At 46.7% G+C, this 19,043-nt stretch overlaps 1 long non-coding RNA gene across 1 annotated transcript in view; it reads left to right on the forward strand.

The window, feature by feature from the left end:
• LOC138521568 (uncharacterized) overlaps positions 1-19,043 on the forward strand; it is a 111,885-nt gene that overhangs the window by 68,516 nt on the left and 24,326 nt on the right. Inside the window, exon 2 of the long non-coding RNA XR_011283075.1 lies at positions 6,210-6,400. This is a non-coding gene — a long non-coding RNA (uncharacterized lncRNA). The remainder of the gene's footprint in view (positions 1-6,209; positions 6,401-19,043) is intronic.

Here is a 19,043-nt window from a genome sequence, read left to right on the forward strand (position 1 = left end):
TGCTCTGCACGCATCTACACAACTGCATATAAGTCCAGCATTTTCCTACTCCCGCAGGATTGTCTAACTCCGGCCTATAGGTTTTCGGGCTGTCCCTCATTAATATTCATGAGGAAAAATGTACATACATTTAGATTCGCTGTATGCAAATTGATCTTATGCATATTCATGAGGGGTATTGTGAAAACCCGCCCTCGAGGCCCTCGAGGCCTGGAGTTGGACATCCCTAACCCAACCTACCTGCTTTCGTTTCAGATCTTCCAGAGCAGCTGAGGATCTTGGAAATGGCAGCAGTGTGTGGTGTATATCCCAGCAACATAGCGTGGCATTAGCTTTATTTAGCTGTCTTGCAGAGTACCACAGAATCACTTTAAACTGTTTTTCCACACAAGGGACCATGTAAAGATGGAGTTTTGGAGCTCAGCTCAATTAATGGCAATTATAGGACCAGCAGATGGTTGTTTCTTCTGACGGTTAAAGAATGGTGAGCAGTGGAGTTCCTCCCGATTGCTGGGGCCTCTAATCTCTGCTCTGGATGGTGAGGGAAGAAGTGGGACAATTACTTCTGAGTCAACTTTTTTATCTTATGTTATGTTATGTTATTTTGCATTTATATAGCGTCTTATATACCATTGGTATGGTCTGAAGGAGCTGTTAGGTTGAACGCCCTTGGGAACCTCAGTTCAGATGAGTAGAGAGAGTCAAAAGATACATGTGAGCACCGGGTATGTGTGCAGCTCGTGCGATATCCGTGTAGTAGCTGCTACTTAGCGGTAGGTGTGGTGGTTGAGAGATCAGGAGAATGTGTTTGTTCTGGCAGGTTTTATCCAGAACGGCTGCGGCTGCGTTAGGCCTGAGGAGAACGCCTGGCTGGGGGGGTGTGAGACCAGCAGTGTCAATTTAGAATGATGTAGAGTGAGCGGCGGATGTTGGTATGAGAACAGATATACCGAATGGTGTCATAGTATCTCTGTGTTCTAGTTGAGTGGTGATGTAAAGGAGAGAGTAAGCGTGGGTGTGATTTGATGAGTTATATGCTCTTTCAAACGTTCTCTGCATTCTAAACCATACTATATCCGTCACGCAATTCTATGTGTTCCAGCCCATACCGTGCACACCTATCCATTCTATGCGCCCCAGTCTGATCCAATACACTCTGGTCCGCCCTGCGCGGTCTAGACTGCTCCGCGCGTGCACCCTTGTCCGCCTCACGACTGTCCACTTGTCCGCCCCACGCATGCCCTCTTGTCTGCCTCACGCATGTGCTCTTGACTGCCCCAGGCATGCACTCTTGACTGTTTCATGCTCTACGCATTCAGTAGCTCAACATACTCATCCATTCTACGCACTCATCGGTACTGAATGCGTCAGTGCTCGTTCATCCTACATACTCATCCGCTCTATGCGACGTGTCAGTTCACTCTGGGCACTCGATTGCTCCAGGCACTTGTACGCTTTATGCCCTCACGTGTGCTATGCGTTCACCTGTTTTACGCACTCACCCCCTCTGGTACTCATCCCTTCTATGCACTCATCCTCTCTGCACTCATCCGTTTTAATCACTCGTGATTAAATGATACATTTGATTGCAAATGCGACATTTACATGGGAAGGAGCTTTGTAGCAGTTCTTGCATTCTGTTCTGCCCTCCTCCCGTCCTCTGTCAAAGGATGAACACTTTGGTAAAGGCATATCTGAATGTGTTAAGAGGGTATTCTTAATGTATTGCACTTGAAGTTTGAACATGTTTCGCACGAGTGCTTCATCAGGACTTATTGATTGGAATCAGCTGCTACCAGGACATATCTAGAAACATAGACATACCAGCAGTTCCTTTGTTATTCACTCAATATGACATGCTACAAGTCCTGATGAAATGCGGTGCATGAGGCACGTGACTTGCAAAACAGTAAATTGAGATTAGGTTTGGGCGTGAGCAGGACAACATGTTAAGCTGAGATGACTTTGTGACTGTGTGGGGGTGAAAAGGCTTTTCAATGGTGGCGTGGAGTTAGGAACAGGAGCAACTGCGTAGTCATGACTGAATGGAGAAGGCCAACAGCGAAGGAACATCACAAGCGACTCAGACAGTCGCCACTGACCGCATCCTCTAAACTTGTTTGAACTCACTCCTGTTTGACTGGGTCACTGGTCACAGTAGGACACACATGGGTACAGTAAATTAAAGGTAACCTCTCCTACCCATTTCTAGAGCCTTGCATCATCGTAATTGTGCATACTTACCTTGTATTAGCCCCAGTAATTAAGAGCCGCGCCCAGCCCGGTGTGTCTGGAAACCACTTGCAAACCTACATAGATGCATAGGCACAGGTTTCATCAAATTAAGACATGGCTCTTGACTGAGTACCTACACAGCGGAGCCAGGCCAAGTGAATGCAGTAGTTTTGGTAATAAGAGGCCAGGTATGAAAGCCATGCCCTCAATAAATAACGTAACAGAATACATACAATCTATGTTTTATATTCGACAAAAATAAAAAATAAATATTATATTGAGGCCAATCTCCTCTGGGTTAGTGTGTGTTATAGGAGTGTAATCACATCGGGTTGTTTTTATTATAGGAGTATAAATGCACATGGGGCTGAGTGTAACTGAATGGTCTTTGTGATGGAGGGGTTTGGCTGCAGATTGAGCTGGGTGTGTTTATTGGAGTGTAATGACACACAGAGCTGTATTTGTGTTAAAGCACACAGTGCTGTGTGTGTGTGTGTGTGTGTTAAGGAGCATCACTACAAGTGCTTGTGTGTGTTACTGGAACACAACTGCAGGGGGGTAGGTGTGTTTTACAAGTTATATGCGATATTTCCGCATTTTGAAGGCCGTACACCAAAAAGATCGATTTATTTGGGCCGTTTTTGCGGCCTTCAAAAGCAGAATATCACTTCTGGAAGTGGGTTGGGGGGGGGGGGTTCAGCACCCCCATCACCTCGGGAAGCCGTTGCCCTGCCTGCCCCCAACCCTCCCACGCTGGCAGGTTTTTTTAGAAATGTGGGGGTTTCACCCAGGTAACCCTCCCTTACCTTCCCCACCTCCTCACTTCCCTGCCCAAGCATTCTACCTCATCTCCTCCACCCCAGGCACACCCATTCCGGCATGCAAACACGCAAACACACTCGCATTTACCCCTCCCCGGCCCCTCGCCCCTCTTTTCCCCCATCGCAAATATTCCCTCTCCACAGACTGACACACACACAGAGGCTCACATACACACTCACACTCTCTCTCATACTCACACACATACACACATAAACCCAAAACACTTACTTGGGACGCCCACAACTCCCCTCTTCCACTCCACCGTGCCTGCCAGTCCCTTCCTGCACTCATGTGCATCCAGGGGCCGGGCACTCATAGAGGCATTTCTAATTCCTTTTATTATTCTTTTTTTTTTATTTTGCCTTTTTAAAAAAGACATTTTCACTCGGGACCTGCTATACTAGTGTAACTATACATTGAACTATGAGCCTCATTAGTTACCGCCAAACTGTATTACCCTGTCAGGGTAGTTTCGATCCAACTTGGGGACCAAGGGGGAACACTAGAATGCACCCCCGACTGGCACACATCACTCCCAAACGACACCTCTGTATCAGGCGACAAAACCCCTCCTCAATATCAATAAATCGTTGCTATACAAACGATGCTGGTTTCATTACATTGTAATTCAAGTACTTTTCTTCTGTCACCTGCTCTTAGGGAAGGCCTTGCCTGAATGTAGTTTCAAACTGTCCTTACTAGCCCACTGTGGTGTAACTAGCCTGCCGGTGCCTAAGGGCCCACTGACCTCTGGCCCTGTGTTGCAGATGGTCTATTCGTACCACCTCACAAGGGGCAATACTAGACTAACCATATGAATTATTTTCTGATAGAAGGCTATCATTCCAAGATGGACAGTCTGGTACACTCCTATTGTACTCTTTCAAAATCTTCTATGAGGGTGGGAAAGGGGCCAAATAGCACCAATGAATGTTCATATCTGCTTTGCATTAACTCACAGATCATTTCAGGAATAGAATAGTGATCAGAGGTCTCTATATTTGATAAAGAAGTCTGTGATAAAAAGGTTGTATGTGTGAATCTCTAAATACATAAGACACATGGTTTGGTGCTCACATCACTGTTCACAACACACACCCTAACATTAAAATGTTTGTATCCATGAACCATAAATACTCATTGGGAAAGCTTAAGTTTTTGGAAGTGAGTATAACATGTCTGCACCATCAGCCACTCAAATGGGGTACACAGGCTCTTTTGCTTCTTGTTTCTGGAGAGTTTAAAATGAGGAGGGTCTGGGTCTTAGTGTGAGTATGCCCAGCCCCCAATACAGAAACCTGTTTAGGGAATTATGTCTATAGACAGGAAAGGATACTCTATAAGAGACACCCAATAAACAATGCACAGAAAGGCTACACAAAAAGGATTGTACCACTTAGTGACGTGAGCCTGACCAGTAAGAAGCTGATGAAGTGTTTTAAACAAATCCGGCTTCTAATGCATCGGAAAGGGTCCCCAGTTTCTCGGCCACTACCTCCTCACCATTACGCAGGCCTCAGGTGTTATATCTGCAAAAAGAGCAGGCCCATACTTTATCTAAGAGAGCTGGCATTAGCATCTCTTATTAGTGCTGTCCTGGAGATAGTGAACATCATGCTGTGGCTGTGTAGAAAGGGTGTTTGGCCTAGTGTATGTACAATTTGAAGCAACGTATTTGATTGATTTATGTGTTTACGTGTGGGCACAGTATATCATACTCGTCACAGCCACATATACAAAATGTTCCAGTGTGCTATTGTATTGACATGGGACACATCAGACAAAAACAGGCATATGTGCTGTTACATAGAGGAGCACCACATAGACCCCATTAAACAGTGTGGTGGCTTGTGCAGCGCACAAAACTTTGGTGGACACATATCACTGCATTGATTTGCCATAGACTACTGTCTGCGTGTGTGAGGAGCCATCTGGTGTGTGCTGGGCAGTGGTTGGCTTGTTTAGAAAATGAAGAGCTTTGATGCTGAGCGGATGCATTGAGTCCATGCCCCAAAGCAGCCACTAGAATACTTAAGCAAGAAAATGACAGTTAACCTTGCCAAACATCCACATGTAACTCACAAGTAATACACAAAAATGTTTGCTGTGTCAGATAAAAAGAGATGAAAATTAAAGAACATAGTTTAAAACTTTTTCTGTGCGGCACGTTAATTCTCTCGGAAGAATGCGCAGGTATGGTCAGCTAACTGATGCTTTGTGCTGGCCTTCAGAATAAAAATACCCCATGTCCAGTTCTTAACACTGAAATGTTAAGCACGTACTGTGTAAAAACAATGACTCGTTAAATGAGCCATCAATTATAAATTACCCCCACTTTAAAGGCTCTGCCAACGCAGAGGGCAAGGGGCACAGGGTGTGGGTCTCCAGAATATCCCAGAGGCTGGGTTCACAATATGCATTCCTTTGTTTGTAACAAAGGAATGCTTCACTTTTTAGCGATTAGCGGCAAGCTCAGAGGCTCTAGTCTGGGTGGGCACCTTCCTGCTCCCCCCACCCCTGACCTATTTAGGTGTGCTCCCCATGTAGTTTGCCGCTTCGCCTGCCCCAACAGGGTCTGCCACCACTTGGTCCTGCAAAATGACCTACAAATGACTAGTGGCAGTGTAAGATCACATTCATGAGTCCGTAGGATGCAAAGAGGGGATGGAGGGTGGGGAGGAATAGCCAGGAGAACTAATGCTGCCTGTGGCAATTACTCCCGTTTTTGGCATTAAAGGGAGGATTTACCTCGCGCACTGATCTGGAGGTAAATCCTCAATTTCAACGGCATACTCCTAGGTTGGCTGTGCGGTAAACTGGTGGTAAATCGTAATTATTCCCATCAGGAAAATCTGACCGATACAGAATTACCTCCAGATTTTTATGCACGCCAAACTTGGAATACATTGTTGGAGTGCACAGGTGTCTATTGGCGTGTAACTTGACATGTCTGTTATAGGAGTTGAGTGACTGCAGCACAGGACCCCGGCATGCAGATTTATTTCATTTCCACGAGAGTTAATGTACGAGTTGGCGCCATTCCAAGACTACGTGGGTGGGGGCCGGTGACGACAGGGAGGACGGGGAAGGAGAGCGCACGTTATGAATGGGTATAAAGTGCTGACTCACAAACCTGTTTCTTTCCTTCCTAGTCGCGTTCCCGGTGTGTGGAACCGGAAGGCGGCCTCGGAGAGCCGGCACCTGCCCTCAAAGTGGCCATTTGCCCTCAAAGCTGACATTTGGAGCCGCGAGCCCCGGGGAGCGGAGGGGCCCACCTAGGATGACGTGCGTGGCCGGCACTGTGGAGGCCATCCGGGCCCAGACATCACCTGTCCTCAAAACTGTGAGTACATCTCCAGCCTCATCAAATGCTTAGCGCGTTGCGTCTTGTGGAGACCGGAGGTTACGCACTCGTTCCGTAATTTTGTTTTGGGTGGCCAGCCCTCGCAAGTTCCCGGGTTGTCGCTAGGGGAAAGTGAGTTCTGTTTACACGTTCCACAGCTCCCGAAGGAGCCAATCATATCTTTATGCGAAAAATGCGGCCATGGCACAAAGCATGTCTGCAGTGGCCAATCAGCTGCGGCTGTAAACCTGTGCAGATGGTGCATATCGGAATCTTTGACAATCGCCAATCATGTGCATTTTGCGGGTGGTCGCTACCGCAATGTGCGCCTGCCCACACACATTGATTTCTTTGTGAGGTGGCCCCAGAGTCTTTCTCCAGAGCAACCCCCCCATTCTTACTGCTGTGCTCCTAGCGAACCGTTCGCTAGGTGCACGTCTTAGAGACATGTATTCATTAGATAATGGTTGGTCTTTCAGGGACACCTGACAGCAATCCACTTTACGGGCCATTGCATTTCTTTTCAGCCGCCACTAGCAATTCTTAGTTTTTGCCCTGAGTTGTGTTTCAGTGTATTTTTTTGCTGACTGGCAATAAGAGCACCAGTTTTTCTAAATGTACAAGCGCCTAATAAGTGACCAATAAATATATATATATCTAGTGAAGCGAAACGTTTCGCATAATGCATGAGAAGGCAGCCAAAATTGCGAGGTGGACTATACTCGAATAGCGCCAGACATGGGTAAATCGCTGGATTTTTCACACCCGGGCTTTTATTATTCTGAAGGGAGCAAATCAGGATGTGGTTCGGTCCGATGGGCCCCCGACTTGGACTGGCCTGTATGGCAAAAGGGCAACGAAACCCGAAGAGCAGAGTTGACTGCAACATACAACTGGTCAAGTCATCAATGACAAAATGGCTAGGAATCACATCTTACAATGTGTTACTTTTCCGAACAGACTCTTTGTGTACTATGTAGGTGCTATGTACTATTAATATGACTGCCTCAGCCACGGCCTACACGGGCAAACTAATCAGGGCCTGTAGACCGCTGATTTCCCCTAACAACTGCCTCACCTTAGCCAGAGCACTTATACAATCTAAACTAGATTACTGCAATAGTCTCTATGTAGGTGCCAACAAAACGGTAATTAATAAATTGCAAGTTCTACAAAATAATGCACTCCGTGCCGCCCTGAATATTCCCAGAAGAGAACATATTTCGGCTACCAGAATTGCATGCAAATGGCTCTCCATCCAACAAAAAATAGATCTAAAAACCATCTGCCTCACCTAAAAAGCACTCAACGGCCTTGCCCCTCCCTATCTCACCAACAAATTTACACTAAGACAGAACACTAGAACCACTAGATCCTCTAATACACTACAACTGACTGTGCCCAAATTCTCCCTCAAAAGAGCTGGTGGTTCCAGCTTCCCAGCTCTGGCTTCACAACTTTGGAATACCATTCCACTGGATATCAAATCTACACCCACCTTCCAGCCTTTCAGAACTAAGGTCATCACCTGGTTACTCAGCAATTAACCTACCATGATTGAATGCATACCCTCTGCAAGAATGTATTTTGCACTATGTCAGAATATTATTGTCTATGCACTAATTGCTATCTTGTCAAGTATACCGTTGCTTAATCACTGTACAATTGTGCCCTACCTTGCCTGTAACTCGAAGCTTAAGCGCCCATATACCCTTGGGTCAGGTGTGCTATACAAATTAATAAACAAACAAACAAACTACCCATGGTGGAGTTTTTTTTATAAAATACGCTGCAAATAATGCATTTTAAAGTATAGTTGCTTAGTACAAGGAAATAACTCATGAAACTGGCCCACTCTGGCCAAAAAGCCGGACCCATGCCAGACTCACGGGCTGGCACTTCGGGCAGTGCCCTGTTGGCCTGTAGGCCGGTCTGAGCCTGCCAAAGGTTCGGCTCAGCACGCTACTATGGCCCCGCTTTTTATTTTTGGTCAAAGCGGGCCAATTTGCGTGAAGTTACTGCTCTGTGCATTTGGTAGTTTTGACCAGAGGCAACGGGTAGTGCCCAGGCTGCCAGAAAAAGTAACACATTGCAATTATAGGCCACATTTCCATGGGTCCCCAGGCTGAATGTTTCACTTCGGCCGTGTGGGCAGGGCACAGTTGTCTAGATAGCGCCCTCGAGAGCCAGGATGATTAATAGGCGCTATGTGTAGCTTCTCCTGGGGGATGTGAGCAACATACGGGGAACACAACATGTGAGCTCATGGAGGCCACCAGCTTCCCATTCAGTCTGTTTGGTGGCGGCGTGTGCCCATATTAAGCAGGCATTTTTGTTGCAACATCTATAATCTGATGCCGCTGGGTTATCTTTTTTCTGTCTGCAGCATTTTGACATCACCACCACTATATTCTGGGAAAATGGCTCCCTCAATAGAAGCCATGCTGCAGCCAGAGTATGAGTGCATGGAGGCCCTCGACACGGGTCTGATGGCTTCCTCAATAGAAGCCATGGTGCCGCCAGAGTATGAGTGCATGGAGGCGCTCGACACGGGTCTGGTGGCTTCCTCAATAGAAGTCCTGCTGCAGCCAGAGTATGGGTGCATGGAGGCCCTCGACACGGCTCTGGTGGCTTCCTCAATAGAAGTCATGCTGCAGCCAGAGTATGAGTGCATGGAGGCCCTCGACACGGGTCTGATGGCTTCCTCAATAGAAGTCCTGCTGCAGCCAGAGTATGAGTGCATGGAGGCCCTCGACACAGGTCTGGTGGCTTCCTCAATAGAAGCCATGGCGTCGCCAGAGTATGAGTGCATGGAGGCCCTCGACACGGGTCTGATGGCTTCCTCAATAGAAGCCATGGCGGCAACAGAGTATGAGTGCATGTAGGCCCTCGACACGGTTCTGGTGGCTTCCTCAATAGAAGTCCTGCTGCAGCCAGAGTATGAGTGCATGGAGGCCCTCAACACGGCTCTGGTGGCTTCCTCAATAGAAGTCATGCTGCAGCCAGAGTATGAGTGCATGGAGGCCCTTGACACGGCTCTGGTGGCTTCCTCAATAAAAGCCATGGTGCCGCCAGAGTATGAGTGCATGGAGGCCCTCAACACGGCTCTGGTGGCTTCCTCAATAGAAGTCATGCTGCAGCCAGAGTATGAGTGCATGGAGGCGCTCGACACGGGTCTGATGGCTTCCACAATAGAAGTCCTGCTGCAGCCAGAGTATGAGTGCATGGAGGCCCTCGACACGGGTCTGGTGGCTTCCTCAATAGAAGTCCTGCTGCAGCCAGAGTATGAGTGCATGGAGGCCCTCGACACGGGTCTGGTGGCTTCCTCAATAGAAGCCATGGCGCCGCCAGAGTATGAGTGCATGGAGGCCCTCGACACGGGTCTGATGGCTTCCTCAATAGAAGCCATGGCGGCACCAGAGTATGAGTGCATGGAGGCCCTCGACACGGGTCTGATGGCTTCCTCAATAGAGGTCATGCTGCAGCCCGAGTATGAGTGCATGGAGGCCCTCGACACGGGTCTGATGGCTTCCTCAATTGAAGCCATGGTGGAGCCAGAGTATGAGTGCATGGAGGCCCTCGACACGGGTCTGATGGCTTCCTCAATAGAAGTCATGCTGCAGCCAGAGTATGAGTGCATGGAGGCCCTGGACACGGATCTGATGGCCTCCTCAAAAGAAGCCATGGCGCCACCAGAGTATGAGTGCATGGAAGCCCTCCACACAGCTCTGATGGCTCCTCAATAGAAGCAATGGTGCAGCCAGAGTATGAGTGCATGGAGGCCCTCGACACGGGTCTGAGGGTTTCCTCAGTAGAAGCCATGGCGCCGCCAGAGTATGAGTGCATGGAGGCCCTTGACACGGTTCTGATGGCATCCTCAATAGAAGTCCTGCTGCAGCCACAGTAGGAGTGCATGGAGGCCCTCGACACATGTCTGATGGCCTCCTCAATAGAAGTCATGCTGCAGCCAGAGTATGAGTGCATGGAGGCCCTGGACACGGGTCTGATGGCTTCCTCAATAGAAGCCATGGCGCCGCCAGAGTATGAGTGTATGGAGGCCCTCGACACGGGTCTGATGGCTCCCTCAGTAGAATCTATGGTGCAGCCAGAGTATGAGTGCATGGAGGCCCTCGACACGGGTCTGAGGGCTTCCTCAGTAGAATCTATGGTGCAGCCAGAGTATGAGTGCATGGAGGCCCTTGACACAGGTCTGAGGGCTTCCTCAGTAGAAGCCATGGCGCCGCCAGAGTATGAGTGTATGGAGGCCCTCGACACGGGTCTGATGGCTTCCTCAATGGAAGCTATGGTGCAGCCAGAGTAGGAGTGCATGGAGGCCCTCGACACGGGTCTGAGGGCTTCCTCAGTAGAATCTATGGTGCAGCCAGAGTATGAGTGCATGTAGGCCCTCAACACGGGTCTGAGGGCCTCCTCAGTAGAAGCCTTGGTGCCGCCAGAGTATGAGTGCATGGAGGCCCTCGACACGGGTCTTCCTCAGTAGAAGCCATGGTGCCACCAGAGTATGCATGTATGGAGGCCCTCGACACGGGTCTGAGGGCTTCCTCAGTAGAAGCCATGGTGCCACCAGAGTATGAGTGCATGGAGGCCCTCGACACAGGGCTGAGGGCTTCCTCAGTAGATGCCATGGTGCCACGAGAGTATGAGTGTATGGAGGCCCTTGACACGGGTCTGAGGGCCTCCTCAGTAGAAGCCATGGTGCCACGAGAGTATGAGTGTATGGAGGCCCTCGACACGGGGCTGAGGGCTTCCTCAGTAGAAGCCATGGTGCCACGAGAGTATGAGTGTATGGAGACCCTCGACACGGATCTGATGAGGCAGGGGTGTGGCGGTCATGCAGGTGGGATTCGTGCCCTGTCTTTAGCACTGATGGATCTAAACATATGTCTTGCTGAGAAGGAAGCGATGTTTGCATTTTAGGCTTCACTGTCCTTGATTTCCCCATTATAAAGTCACAAAAGTTCCAGAATGCTGAGGAAAAAAACGGTCTCCACTAGCATATCGCGATTGGAATGGTGCATGTTGGTATGTATGCATATCCCTGCTCCCTCCACGCCCGTGGAGCAGAACCGATGTGGAACAATGGTCTGGTGACCCTCCCGGCAACAGGGATTGGGTTTTAGGATCTGTGATCCACCCACGAAGTGCGCCCCTTCGTCCACCTGACTAGCCTTACTCGCCCATCTTCTTTCAAGACCCAGGAAAGGCCACCCAAAAATTGCCAAAGTGACCCTTTACAAGCCCCAACTGCATTACATTACAAGTGTTTGTCTGTATTGAACAGGAGCCGAGGTGTTGCTAGGTCTGGAAAAGATCCGGGGCTGCGCTAATGTGGGGACTGTCGGGACTCGGGGCTAGCCAGCCTTTTGGGTGTAGCTCCTAAGCTTCTATGCGTGACTACAACCAAAAGAACCGGGGGTATAGCCCCCTCAGCTCCTGCTCCTAGCAACGCCGCTGTGTGACACGGGGGACCCACGCCATGAGGATTCGTGCTATTGCAGCAGGACCACCACATGGTGTGCATCTTTCCAGATTCCTGGACGCACATGCCCTCCCCCGCTCCCTCATTCAGTGAGGGCTGAGGAATGAGCTAAAGGCATGCCTTTCTGGGTTTTTGTGTCCGGTATTTAGAGGACCTCATGTATTGACACTGCAAATTAAACCTTTGTAATGAGTACAACAGAGTGTCAATACTTCATCAAATGCGCCCGGCACGTTGACTAACATCTGTTCTCAGGCTTGTTAACATTCATTCTTAGGTTCTTGAGTTTATTATCATTTGTCCTTCAGTTTTAGATTCTTGGGTTTATTAACATGTGTCCTCTGTTGACACGTGTTTCGGCCTCTGGCCTTTGTCAAAACCGGAAATAGATCAAATCATTCCCATGGTCGTGTTAGCGCGTCACCTCAGTTTGATTAATTCCTCTATGTGGTTTTCCAATCATGGCTTGATTCCTTCTTTCTGATTTCTCGGAGTTGATCTCCTTCGCGGCATCCTTCCGTATAAGAGGGATTTATCAAACTGATGTGACACTCTAACAAGACAATGGGAATGATTTGATGTTTGTCCGGTTTTGATAAAGGCTTGATGCCGAAACACGTGTCAACAGAAGTAAACATGATAATAAACTCAAGAACCTAAGAATGAAAGTTAGCAAGCCTGAGAACAGAAGTTAGTCCACGTTCCTGGCGCAATTGATGAAGTACCAGACACTCTTTTGTACTCCTATTCAAGAAGGAGGGGGCATTTTCTTCCTGGTGACTTCCAGGCGCCCAGTGACTCTCCTCAACACCCCAGGTTTTTCATTAAGCCCTTGTAAGGCTGGAAGAAGGTTGCTGCTGGAGTTAATTACTTGGGGCAGCAAGGGCGGGCCCACAATTTGAAATCTGCCTTCTCAGAGTGACATAGAGAAAGCAGACCCACTGTTTGAAATATGTCTTCAGGGAGAGGCGTAGAGAGGGCGGGCCCACAATTTGAAATATGCCCCCGTGGAATGTAGCTGAGAGGACAGTACCACTATATCAAATATGCCCCCGTGGAATGTAGCTGAGAGGACAGTACCACTATATCAAATATGCCCCGTGGAATGGATCTGGAATGGCGGGTCCATAATATGAAATATGTCTTCCTGGAATGGAGCTGGGAGGGCCTTGCCATGATATGAAATATGGACACTTGGGTTGAAGGGGCGGCTCCATAATATGAAATATGCCCTTGTAGAGTGGGCCTGAGAGGGCAGTCCCATGATATGAAATGTGCCCTCCTGGAGTGAAGAGAGAGGCAGTCCCACAATATGGCGTCAACCAGTTCCAAGGGCTCGAATGGGTAGTAAAGGCCTGGCAGCCCGAGTTAAAGGCCCGAGCGAAGCGAGGCACGGAGCGGACCTGCAAGGTTGATCTCACATTATGAAATATGCCCCCACCAAGTGGAGCTCAGAGGGCGGGCCCACAACAGAACATGTGCCCTTGGAAGGGAGTGTGGTCTCACACTATGAAATGTTCCCAGCGGGCATTCGCACATTATGAAATATTCCCAGGTATAGGGGATTTGTATTGCGTGATAAGGCTTCATCCAAGGACAACATCATCCCAGTAAATATTGGGTGTCAAACCCCGAAAGACTTGATGAGCACTATACAAAAAAATAACACATCATGTAACTTAAACATATACCTTGGAATCTTTGTATTTTTTCCTGTACGGTAAATAAGGTCTTTGCCAAAGTTGGTGAAACGTCATAGATTTGGTTAAAGTTACTGAGAAACACGTTTTCTCATTTTCCTTTGTAAAGTGTCACAGAACCTTGACTATAGTGTTGCTAAAGTGTTACTGTAATGAGATATCAACTGTCACATAATAGAACTATAATTATGCAATAACACGTGAGCCGGTGGGCTGGTTCGGGTGCTAGTGGCCTGAGGGTCCAAGTTCGCCCGGGCCTTAATGATTGCCATCTGATACGGCTGCTGATAAGGGTGTTATTGCTATTAGCATGCCAGGTTTTTAATCTGGGGTGCTGATAGCAATAATTTTGCTTGAATTAATAGGGCGCACTCTTGCGCCCTCCCGTTCATTCAAACAAATATTTACCTAAGATGGCCACCATGGAAATGGAAAGTGGGCCTCTTTTGCATTTCCATAGTGACACGGCACGTGGAGCGGCAGTGGCACCACCGCCAAAGGAAGGTTAGTGGGTTAGGGGATGGGGAATGAAGGGGAGGGTGGTTGGAAGATGGCCGGACAGTGTGAGCAGCCTTCAGGTTGCTTGGAATGCGGGCTTGAACCGTGAATGTCATTGGGTGCGGCGAATGCCCTGGTTGAAAATTTTGAGCTCAGAATAATCGGCTAGTTATGACATCACAACTTTCTAATTATAATCCGATAGTTGAGACAGCATCACAATGAACATGAGTGCAACTGTTCCACAGCTCTCCCAGGCACTGCGCATCATACCAGGCCTTCTGAGGCAGGTGCAAGCACCTCCCCCAAAACCATTCCTGTTCCTTGCCCAATGCCCATCCCTGCACTGAGGCCTATCACTGCAACCAGGCTCCAAGACTGATCCACGTTCCAAGACCCACTCCTACTTCAAGGCCCATTTTCTCACCCAGGCCCATCCCCACCCTCCAGTCCATTGAACGCTAAGGCTCATTGCAACAGGACCAATCCCCCACCTCAAGGCCCACCCTACACTGAGGCCCATTTCCACCCTGAGCTCAAACTCTGCTCTGAGATCTAACCTCTACCTGAGGGCAATCCCTTCCCCACTCTAGGGCCAGAACTAGGTAAATTGTATGCTCGTCTAAAATTGTCCAAACAAATGAATTCCCACAACCGTGTCCTTTTGGAGAATTGTAACTAAAAGTTGGACTATTTTGACTTTGATATCACAAAGAATAATCTACCTCCAAGGTGTACCTTAAGTGATGTACCTGTACAAAGCACCAGCCTGTTGCCTCATGCTCTATTTGGCAAACAAACTCCTCTGTGACTTTTAATATCCTTACAATGTATAGTTGGTAGTGCATTATTCTGTTTATTATGCCACTGGCACTGCATTCACAAGTCATTCATTTTCGTCAATTGTATAGCACCTTTCACCGTAATTATGGTCCCAACGCACTGGTGGTTGAACGCCGTCGGAGGGAGCAAAGTCCAAAGAATGGGAGAATTGTGAGGTGCTATTATGCGTGTGTGCATTTAGTCCATTAAAGCAATGAGAGGGTGGAAAAGTCCCTGCTAGTCGCCCATGTCTGAATGACGTGTGAATGGGTGGAAGGAGGTATAATAGGAGCGTAGCAGGAGGGGGCGTCACAAGAGCTTGGCATGTTACTCTTGGTAGCACCCTTACGTTTCGTACATCTAATTGAATGAGGGATATCAATCATTATCGTATCCCATCTGGTAGACTGTACTAAAGAAACTGGAGACTGTACTGCCTTCATGTCACTCAGCAGGTGCAGTGGCGTGTCCAGGGGGTGGCATGTGCTTCCCCTGGAATCTGATTGGCCACCCCAGGTCCCACAGTCGCCCCATTATCCTAAACTATGATCAATATGTGTGTGTGTGCTCGTACTTCATGACACCCCTGCACAGCCCCAGTGGGCCACCCCAGTTAAAAGAGACTGGACAGGCCACTGAAAAGGCGAGGTTGTACTGAAGGCCGGGTTTCCATTTTTAAACTCCAGAATGTAATAGTGCTGTGTTATGCAGATGCAATGTTATTTTCATTGTGCAGCTAACAATAGAAGTCCCAGAATGTTTACACCAAGCAGTTGGTCTACTTTTTGGGTGCATAGTGGCGGCTGATGAAACAAAGGAGAATGATGACATTGGTGACTGCTGCTCCATCAATGCCCAGACAACACTGTGCAATAAAGGACAGATATTTAACTGGAAAGCTAATTGCATATTGTGTTGTGATTATTTAAATGGATTACTGTGACTGGAGGATAGCGGAGAGGATTCTCAAGAATTTCTGGACGCAAACACAGAAGGCCCTTTGCCATCACATCTATGCGAGTGCAGGTTTCACCTTTCAACTAAGGGCCATAAAAAGATCTTCATTGAATATGCATTTATCATTTCCATCTCTGTTCATGAGGTAGGCATTTAAAACAACAACAAAAAACGATATATAAATATATGTTGATCTGTGGCAGCACGTAGTGGTATGCCCATTGCCAGAGTCCATACATTGGTATATTATGTAAAAAGTTGGCTAATGTATTAAAATATATTTGTAGGTAAGTCCATTTGAACCAAGTTACACATTCCACAACGCCACCTAGCAGTCATCGCTGGAAGTTCACCTCCAATTCTGAGCCACAACAGCAAGGCATTGTTGGTATACAAATTAGCTGAAATGCAAACCTTTTTCTCCAGGAAACTGTCTTTGTCTAAGAGGGCAGTGCTACTTTATACAAAGCTTAATCAACCCAAGACAGACTGGATGTCAACTTCCAGCGATGGCTACTTTGTGGAATGTGTGACTTGGCTCAAATGGACTTTCCTACTTTCACATTTCAGGTGAAAGGTTTTTTTCAAACCTTTTTAAACCCATCATAACTTTCTTGGTGTGTATATATATATATATATATATATATATATATATGTATTTGTATTTGTAGTTCCTAAGGAGTGAACAAAAAAAAGAACTGAAGGCATACCCCATTGAGTAATTTCAAAGGCACATTGCACTTTCCTGACAAAATATTGCACTTTATGTTCAAACAAAAAAAGGACTGTACATCTAGCAAGACCACACAGATACAGTGTTTGAAAGGTTATTAAACCTGGAGCACCCCTATAAGAACTTGATTGAAATATCAAGCACCTTAATAGCACGTAGCACTTTATTGTGAGCAGAAGAACATGCATCTTTTACAAACGTTTTAGAAGACAAAGTGCAATCTCAAACAAGCACTATGCACTTTAAGTGGCAACCGGTAAGATGAGAAACATTATGATATAACTAAAACACATCACAGATATAAACACAGGCCATTTCGAAGAGCAATGTTTCCAAACATAAAAGCGATGAAAGCACTCGGCCCTTTCATACAAGTGCTGCAGAGAAGAAGATGTGATATTGTTTGCACTAAGCACTTTAGGCACGTCCCCAAATGTGGATGTGGAGACAAAGCTGGCATATTACATGGCTAAATAGACGCAACGGTTGGGGTACTAAAACCAGAAAGCAGATGATACCTTACAGCCAAATAGGAAGCACCTTATGAAGCACACAGCACTTTAATGTAACAAATGTATTATGCACTTTACTTTAGTACTGTTAAGGCAATATTGCAAAGCTAAATTGCTACTCTGCTATGCAAGCGGCACCAGGCAAGGTGAGAATATGGCAAAACACATCATAGGTGAAGAGCACGTGCCACTTAAATAAAAGCATGTCCATGCCGATGCATTCAGAAATGGAAAGGAATATTGCAAAAACAACGGTGCAATTTAACAGCATCTTGAAGCATTTTAAGCACCAACTCCAATAGGTAGAGTGAATATGACAATATGCAGCGCAGATATGATATGATATGGCATTTATAACGCGCCTATACACAAGTGTTTCATAATATGTTCATTGAAAACATGATGGAAATAGAACACTGTCTGCACATAAATATACAAGTGGTGACTTTTAGCATGATTGTGCATTAAATACTCATGGTGAGATGTTTCAATGTATTGAACGTGAAACCTAAATGAATAAGAGCATATATACACACTCATCTGTACCTGATAGGAGTGTCCACTGCAAAATGGCAACCATGTTTTAGCAGGTGCACAGAGAAGGTAAACACAAAGTTGGGACTTGATGTACAGACATGTATTTATTGTGCAACCACACAAGGCTCTGATAATTCTGAAGAAGCCTTTGTGGGTGAAATGCGTACATTCATTCTGCCAGAAGTTATTTTTAATGATGTAAATAAAGGATTGGCTACATTGCTACATACGGTGAGGAGTCCTTACATATTTGAAGTTATGTATAACTGCTTCCCTGCAGTGTGAGGTAGTGTTCAGCAGGGAGTCCTTCCCTACATCAGTTTGAAAAAAAAATAAAATAAAATTCCAGTGTAAATAATTTGATTTGAGTAACGGATTTGGCCTACATTTTGAAAGTGATTAGGGACTGGCGACCCTGCCCCCACCCCACCCCCCAGTCTACAAAGTTTCATAAAGGTTCGTTAAAAAATAAAAAAGTTATTAAGACCAAAAAAAAGGTTTTCCAAAGTTGCGGCCTACTTCCCATTCATTTTCCTATAGACAAACGAGGTACAAGAGGGGGGCCAGTCTTCTCAAAAATAGATGGCTATATCAGTGTGATTTACCCCAAACTGGGTGTTTTTAGAAATGAAACCACTGCCATCTTGTTTTTCTCTCAATGTGAGAGAGAGCAGAGGTTATAGCCGAGTTACTGCCTACCGTGTAATGAGGCCCACTGTGTGTATATTCATGGATGCCAGCTTTTGATTTTCGCTATGGGTCTAATGTACCTGGGCATATGTTATTCTTGCAGGCAGTCATTTTTTTAACCATTTCAGTGCTGTTTAAATGCAGTTAGTTGGGGGTGTGCGATATATCACAACAGTCACCAAGAGACCAGCCATAAAACAAGGGGATTGTAGCAAGCTGCTTAACCAGTGTGTGATCCTCTGCAAATCATTTAATGTCACTGTGCATTGCTTCAAATCATTGTAAGTTCTCAAAGTGTGCAATATTTTATAAATAACAATACCACTGTCAAAACAAGTCAAAATCAGTCTGTGATTGATGAACATCTTTGAGTGATGGGTTGCAAGTTTTTTAAAATATAGAGTGGCCATGCCCTCCGGACATGGATGAAGGCCATGGCAAGTGGTCTGGTAGTGTTCTAAAATTGACAGTGGGCACGGCTGAAGGCAATGGCCACTGGCCATGTGCGAGAAAAAGCTATGGAATAACAAAACCCATGAAATTCAAGGAAAAACATGAGTTCCAGGGACATTAAGGTGAATAATACATTGTAACAAAGCCTTTGAAATGCAAGGAAAAAACTTCAGTTGCAGGGACATTAAGGTGAGAACTTAACGCAACAAAACCCTTGAAGTTCAGCTAAAGCCGTCTTAACTTT

The sequence above is a fragment of the Ambystoma mexicanum genome, chromosome 13 (assembly GCF_040938575.1).
Source record: "Ambystoma mexicanum isolate Mex_15411 chromosome 13, UKY_AmexF1_1, whole genome shotgun sequence".
Lineage (NCBI taxonomy): Eukaryota > Metazoa > Chordata > Amphibia > Caudata > Ambystomatidae > Ambystoma > Ambystoma mexicanum.